Source organism: Heterodontus francisci, chromosome 41 (genome assembly GCF_036365525.1).
Source record: "Heterodontus francisci isolate sHetFra1 chromosome 41, sHetFra1.hap1, whole genome shotgun sequence".
Lineage (NCBI taxonomy): Eukaryota > Metazoa > Chordata > Chondrichthyes > Heterodontiformes > Heterodontidae > Heterodontus > Heterodontus francisci.
The window spans coordinates 15,173,404-15,181,239 of NC_090411.1; the positions used below are offsets into that span (position 1 = coordinate 15,173,404).

The 7,836-nt window shown below is 46.4% G+C and overlaps 1 pseudogene; it reads right to left on the reverse strand.

Moving 5' to 3' along the window:
• Window positions 1-2,681: 2,681 nt before the first annotated feature.
• Window positions 2,682-2,835, reverse strand: LOC137354780 (U2 spliceosomal RNA; annotated as a pseudogene).
• Window positions 2,836-7,836: the final 5,001 nt, after the last annotated feature.

Sequence of the window (7,836 nt, forward strand, 5' to 3'; positions counted from 1 at the left end):
AAGACGTTACCGAGCCATCTTCTTCCTCCAGGCTGCTGATGACATAGCTCTCTCTGTGTACCTTTTGGAAGAAGTAACGCGAGCACATCTCATCCTGCTCGATGGAGCGGACTCTGGACTGGAAGATGATTTTGGAGGCCTCCGTGACAAAGAGCGAGGCCTGCTGGCTCTTCACCTCTTGGAGGTCCTCCTTGACCTCGACCCTCATTGACTGCAACCGGAGCAGATTTTGCATACTTTTCTGGAGTCGGGACATTTCCCTCTGTCTCTCTCTCGCCCTTTGAACACCTTTGTGGATGAAGAACCTCTTGATGTTCTCCTTAATCGCTTCCCACCAGTGAACTGGAGACTCAAAGAGGGGTTTCATGGTCCTCCAACCTTTGTAATCCCTTTTGAGTTCCTCAACGTTCTGTGGGGTCAACAGTGTAGCATTGAGCTTCCACGTCCCTCTGCCAACCCGCTGGTCATCCTGTAAGTGACAGTCGGCCAGTAAGAGGCAGTGGTCGGAGAAGAACACCGGCTTGACGTCGGTGGATCCGACCGTGACAGCACGGGACACAAACAGGAAGTCAATCCTGGAACGGGCAGACCCATTCGATCTTGACCATGTGTATCTGCTCTGCGCTCCGTCTGCAGGTTTGCTGAAGATGTCATGCAGTTTGGCATCTTTAACTGTTTCTATTAGGAATCTGGACGTAGCGTCCAGTTTGCTGTCGTCACTGCCGGATCGTCCAGCCGCATCGATGATGCAGTTGAAGTCACCGCCTAGGATGACCGGCCTGGACGTCGCCAGCAGCAGTGGGAGCTGCTGGAAGACGGTCAGCCGCTCGCTGCGTTGTACCGGGGTGTACACGTTGATCAACCGGAGCGGAGCGTTGTTGTACATTACATCTGCTACAAGGAGGCGACCGCCCACCACCTCCTTAACTTCGGAGATGGTGAAGTTACCTCCCCACAGCAGAATACCCAGGCCGGAGGAACAGGAATCATTACCCCCTGACCAGATCGATGACCCATAGGACCACCATCGCGACCACTGCCTGTCGGTGCTGAGATGTGGTATTCCACACTCCTGCAGAAACAGTAGGTCGGCTTTGACCTTGGCGAGGTAATCCAAGGTTGAAACACATCACGTAGTAGATTTAATGCTCCGCACATTAATGGAAGTTATCCTTACACCCATTTTTTAAAAAGTTAGTTGTTGCTTCCCATACCATTTGTCCTCGCTAGTCCCAGTCCTTCGGGATGTTCCTGCATACCCATCGTGTGAGCAAGCTGTTTCACATTAGTTGGGCTCAGAAACCCCTCCTGATTTTTCATGCAGGGTTTGTTCCGCTGGGGTGACATCGGGGGGGTCTTGTAGGCCCCAAGGATTGGGTTGTCCTCTGCTGCTTCCATCTGTTCCTCCTCGAAAACATCACTGCTCCCGGCTTCCCGGAGCTCAGGTGCGCCAGACGTGTCTTTGCTCTCGGTGTCCCGGAGCTGGGATGCGTTGGCCACGTCGTTACGTGTGGCGCTTTGGGGTTGGGGCACGCCAGGCCCATCACAGCTTCCAGTGCCCGGAGGCTGGGATGCTTTATCTTCCATCTCCTTGGAGTTCTGCCGCCTCTTTTGAAGGGGCTGTCGTTCCAGCATTCCCCCATCCAGTGAAGAGGAGTTGTTGCAGTCTGATTCAGAAAATAGCCTCCTCTTCCCACTGGTTTGGGTGGTGGCCTGTTCCGCTTTGGGATGTTTTTTCTTTGTGGTTTTCCTCTGGACCACTTGCCACTGACTTGTTTGTCCATCTGCTGCCTCCTCCTCCATTGATTCTGTCTGTGGAGGAGGGGTTTCCGGGCGCAGGGTAGGTGCTGGGTCGCTGGTTTCAGCTGCCTCCCCTTCCTTCTCCTTCTCAGGTTGAAGTTCCTCACTGCGGAGAAGGTTGCTGGTCTCCTTTCGAACACCAGAAGCCTTCGTCAAACCTTCTCCCGGCCTTTCCTTGGACCTTGCCCCCTGAGCATAACTGAGGCAGCGTTTGGGGCAGGTTTTTTAGAGATGGCCTGCCGCACCGCACAAGTTGCAACACTTAGTCTCCTTACAGTCCTTGGTCTGATGGCCTTCCTCCTTGCAGTTCTTGCAAACAACCGTGCTGCAGTTGGCTGCCACGTGACCAGATTTGCCACAGGTGCGGCAAACTCTGGGCTGCCCAGCGTAGACCAAGAAGCCTCGACTTCCCCCGATAGCGAAGCTGGAGGGAGGGTGGATGATGGCTCCACTGGCATCGACCTTCAAGGTCACCTTGACCTGCTGCTTGCTGGTCCAAATCCCAAAGGGGTCCTTGACAACAATGCTGCTGCCGGCCACCTCGACGTACCTGGCGAGAAAGGTGAGTACATCCACCACCGGAACATGGGGGTTGTAGAGGTGAATCGTCACCACCCGGTCCCGTTGTGACGGAAGCGTGAAGAGCGGCTCCGCTGTGAGGATCGACAGTGGCGCCTGGTCCCCTTTCTCCTTGAACGCCTTCAGGAACTTGATGCATCCTGCCACGTTCCGGAACGTCACGTCGAAGTATCCACTGCTGGGGAAATCCTGCAGGCAGAAGACGTCCGTCGCTTGAAATCTGCAGCAATCGAAGAGAATTTTCTTGATGAAGAAGGTGCGATAGACGATTGCATCTCCTTCCTTGTCCTTCACGACGACCCGATCGGTGTTGCGCACTCCCTGGCCCGAAGCTCGAAAATTGGTTATAGCCATTTTACTCAAAGCCTATCCAGGATCATGGTCTCTTCTCAACCAAGTAAGCACTGATAAGAACAGTTACTACACTTGATCTTAGCCAAAAGGCCGAGAAGCGAGTGACTCCCAGGTGTGATAGTCGACATTTAGGGCCTTCATGTCACGCTTGTAAGCATCCTTGAACTGGAACTTTGGGCTCCCCACTGGTCCTGTAGGTCCTTTGGGTATGTGACCGTCTTCTATCCTGCGGACATGTCTGATCCACCAAAGCCACCTCTGTTTGATTAGTGCCAACACACTTGGGAGCTCTGCCTTTGAGGACTGCCACATTTGTGATTTTGTCCTGCCAGGATATACCCATAATGCACCACAGACAGCGAAGATGGAAATTATTGAGCTTCTTTTCCTGGTAGCTGTAAGTCACCCATGTTTCACAGCCATACAGCAAGGTGCTGAGAACGCAGGCCACGCCGTGCAGCTTGGAATCTTTTACTGTTTCCATCAGGAGTCTGGACGCGACGTCCAGTTTGCTGACATCACTGCTGGATCGTCCAGCTGCATCGATGATGCATTTGAAGTCACCGCCTAGCATGACCGGCCTTGACGTCGCCAGCAGCAGTGGGAGCTGCTGGAGGATGGTCAGCTGCTCGCTGTTTTGAGCCGGGGCATACATGTTGGTTAACTGGAGTGGAGCAGGGTTGCACATTATGTCTGCTACGAGGAAGTGACCGCCCACCACCTCCTTACGCATCTCCTGGCCTGGAGCTCTGGTGTTGGTTGCAGCCAATTTTTCTTGAAGCTTTCCTGGGACAGGCACTAAAACCCCAACCAACAGGAAAACAACAACCATGCTAGATCTCCAATCCCAAAGGGTGAAATGCCATAAAAACGGCACTGAAACCCCCCCCCCAAAAATCCCCCAAAAAGGAATAACACCAAAACACAATCTGCAGGATCAAGCTCTGCTGATTATGGTGTCCAGCTGTCACGTGGTGAGGAGTGTGGGTGGTTCCCACTGCTCAACTCCCACCTGACCGCAGCGAGTGTTTTTTTGTTATTAGGGTTTAACCCCTTTGTGTTTTATTTGTCAAGTGAATGGGCGGCAACAGATTTTCTTGTAGGTTTAAAACAGAAGATTAATTATTTATTGATCAATACAACTTATCGTGAAATTGTCGCAACCGCATCCACTCACACATTCACTCACACACACGCACACACACACGCATGCACACACAAGAGACAGATAAAGAGGAAAATGGGTAGTGCTTTTCAGGTGAGGTAGGGTTTCAAGATTCACGGTAAACCTCAGAAGTCAAGTTCACAATGGTTGTAGGCCTGAGGTGTCTCTTGGTTAAAAGTTTAGTTTGAAGACAGATGATCACTTCCAACTTCACAGCTGCATAAATTGAAAATGTAGAATTTGCAGCAGGGCGTCTTCCCTTCTGGCTTAACGTATTTTCTCCCAGCTCTTAACTGGTCAGACTTTTTGGTGATGCATCGTTCTGGGTCTCTCTCTCTCTTTCTCTGTCATTCTCTCTCAGGCTACCTTTTTAACATAAAAAATTTTGTCACAACAGATTCTGGTAGGATATGCTTTGGTCTCTCCCCCATGGTGATCACACAATAGCCCAGAATGAGAATAATCTGGTTATGATGTTTCCACTTCATACCTTCTTTGTTTCAGTGGAACCATTCGAATCAGGAATGTTTCAGGATGGGTGTAATTGATATTTCTCAACCTGGTTAGGCATTATTTTTTCTAAACAGACAGTCTGGCCATGTTTGAATATAAATGCAGCCATCTTTTGTATCATTGTCAATTTTTTAGAAAAGAAAAATCTATTTTTATAAGTCTTCAGCTTGAATCTGTATTTTTTCATCATCGCATTTCTCATAAACGCGACAATCTCTTGCTCAAAACGTTCAATTTGTGTCCTCTAGTCCTTGTACCATTAGTTTATGGGAACAGTTTTTTGTTGTCTAACTTATCTAAGCCTGTCATAATCTTATATACTTCTATTATATCTCCCGTCAATCTCCTTTCTTCTAAGGAGAACAAACCCAGCTTTTCCAACTTAACTTTGTAACTAAAATCCCCCATCCCTGGGAACCATTCTGGCAAATCTCCTCTGCACCCTCTCTAGGATCCTTAAGTGTGGTTTCCAGAACTGGATGCAATACTCCAGTTGTGGCATAACCAGAGCTTTATAAAGGTTCAGCATAACTTCCCTGCATTTTTACTCAATGCCTCTGTTTATGAAGCCCAAGATCCCATCTGCTTTACTAATCACTCTGTCAATATGTCCTGCCACTTTCAAAGATCGATGCACATGCACCCCCAGGTCCCTCTGTTCCTGCACACTCTTTAGAACTGTGCTGTTAAGTATATATTGCCTTTCCCTATTCCTTCTGCCAAAATGCATCACCTCACATTTGTCAGTATGAAATTCCATCTACCACCTGTCTGCCCATTCTGTTAGCCTGTCTGTATGTCTTGTTGCTGGTGGTTCATACCATCCTCACAGTTTGCCACACCTCCAAGTTTGCTATCATCGGCAAATTTTGAGATACTACTCTGCATTCCTAGATCCAACTCATTTATATATAGCAAAAAAAACAGTAGTCCCAGCACCGACCCTTGGAGAACACCACTGTCTACCACCCTCCGGTCTAAAAAACAACCATTTACTGCAACTTGCTGCTTTCTGTCCTGAAGCCAATTTTTTCTCCAACTGGACACTGACCCTTCTATTCCACGAGCTTCAATTTTGTTAACCAGCCTTTAATGTGGTACCTTATCGAATGCTTTCTTAAACTCCATATAAACAACATCCATCGCTTTCTCTTCATCAACCTTCTTTGTTACTTGATCAAAAAATTCAATTGGTTTTGTCAAGCATGATCTGCCTTTTGCAAATCTATGCTGGTTATCCTTAATTAACTCAAACCTCTCTAAATGTCTGTTGATTTTTTTCCCCCTCATTATTGTTTCTAAAACCTTAACCACCACTGATGTTAAACTAACTGGCCTGTAGTTGCTATGACTGTCCTTACACCCTTTCTTTAATACGGGTGTCATATTTGCCACTTTCCAATCCTCTGGCACCTCCCCCATATCCAGGGAAGATTGGATGATTATGCAAACCCTTCCACTATCCCCATCCCCACTTCCTTTAGCAATCCGGGATGGATGCAAGCCAGCTAAACCATGTGACTTATCTACCTTAAGCCTAGCCAGCCTTTTTGTACTTCCCCTCTCTCAATTTCTATCCTATCCATTGCCTCTACTCTCCACTTCTACCGATTATTTTGTCAGATTCCACTTACAGTGAACACTGATACAAAGCACTCACTAAGTATATTAGCCTTCCCCATTGCCTCTAAGCAAATACCACCCTCTTTGTCCCTAATAGGCCCCACTCCACCTCTCACTACCAACTTATTATTTACATGCTGTTATGAAGGTGCTTCCATTTTGTAGTATTTTTTGAGGACTCATGTTTTAGAATTGTGGAGTTGGATTCATTGGAGGAGTGAAGTGATTCCATTGATGCTGGTCTTTGTTTTTTCTTTAAAAGGTCACCGGAAGGACTTTGGGACTTGAGTTTTCTGTTTAAAAACACTTCCTGGAAGTCACATGTCTTCAGCGAAGTAAGCAGCAAAAGTTTTGGTGACTAAGGGAGGATGTTGTTTACAGAGAAGTGACATGTCAAGGTTTAAGGTGGTCAAGAGTTGGTTTTGTTTTGGCTTGCTTTGAATCAGTTGGAGGTCAGCCTGCTAAGAGATAAGACTCCAGCTCATCCATTCTCCACCTGTCTGAAAAACCCTGAGAATTCAGTGTGATAGCTGAAACCCCTGATGTCTACCTGACTAATCCTCCACATTGCCTGAAGAGAACTGCTCCAGAAAGATCCCAGTGTTAGCGTAGTTGGGACTCCAGAATAAAGGGACAACTGATATAATTCCAAATCTTCTCCTTTTCCTTCAAGAATTAACAGGTATTTGGCCAAAGTATGCATTTTTGTCTTTTTTTATAGAAAGATCTCTGCAGAGAAAATTTCTTTATTTTTCCTTTAACCGGGTGTGTGTGTGTGTGTGTGTGTGTGTGTTAAGGTAGAAGGGATCTTTCATATTTCAATCTGCATGTTACTCACAGAATCACAGAATTGTTGCAGTGCAGAAGGAGGCCATTTGACCCATCCTGTCCGCACTGGCTCTCCGAAAGAGCAATTCCCTCAGTACCATTCCCCTGCTTTCTCCCCATAACCTTGCACATTCTTCCTTTTCATATAACAGTCTAATTCCCTTTTGAATGATTCAATTGAACCTGCCTCCACCACATTCTCATGCAGCGCATTCCAGACCTTAACCACTCGCTGCATGAAAACGTTTTTCCACATGTCACTTTTGCTTCTCTTAACAAATATTTTAAATCTGTGCCCTCTCGTTCTTGATCCTTTCAGGATCGGGAACAGTTTCTCTCTAGCTACTCTATCCAGACCCCTCATGATTTTGAATACATCTATCAAATCACCTCTCAGCTTTCTCTTCTCCAAGGAAAACAGTCCTAATTTTTCCAATTTATCTCCATAACTGAAATTCCTCATCCCTGGAACCATTCTCATGAATCTTTTCTGTACTCTCTCCAATGCCCTCGCGTCTTTCCTAAAGTGCGGCGCCCAGAACTGGGCACAATGCTTGCATCTTTACTGAATATGTCTTGTTTTATAATAAATTGATAATTTTATTGTTTATTAAAGAAACCTGGTTGGTAGATTTTATTCTGAAATAAAAATAGAATATATAATTGGCCGTATCAGTAACAGGTACACATTTAAATATATTGTTATGACTGAGATGGGAGGAATGCACTGTTTATTCTAATTCCTCTTCTCCACGAGTCACGACATATTTTTTTCCCACTTACCGATACAGCCAATCATAGACTCGATTTTTATCCCAGGATAAAACACATCAACCAGGTTTCTTTAATAAACAACAATTATCAGTTCATTATAAAACCAGTCTTAAATAGTAATGAAGTAAAGCACACAGATTGAAATATTAAAGTTCACTTTTTACCTTAGCCCCTCACACACACACATACACCGGTTAACC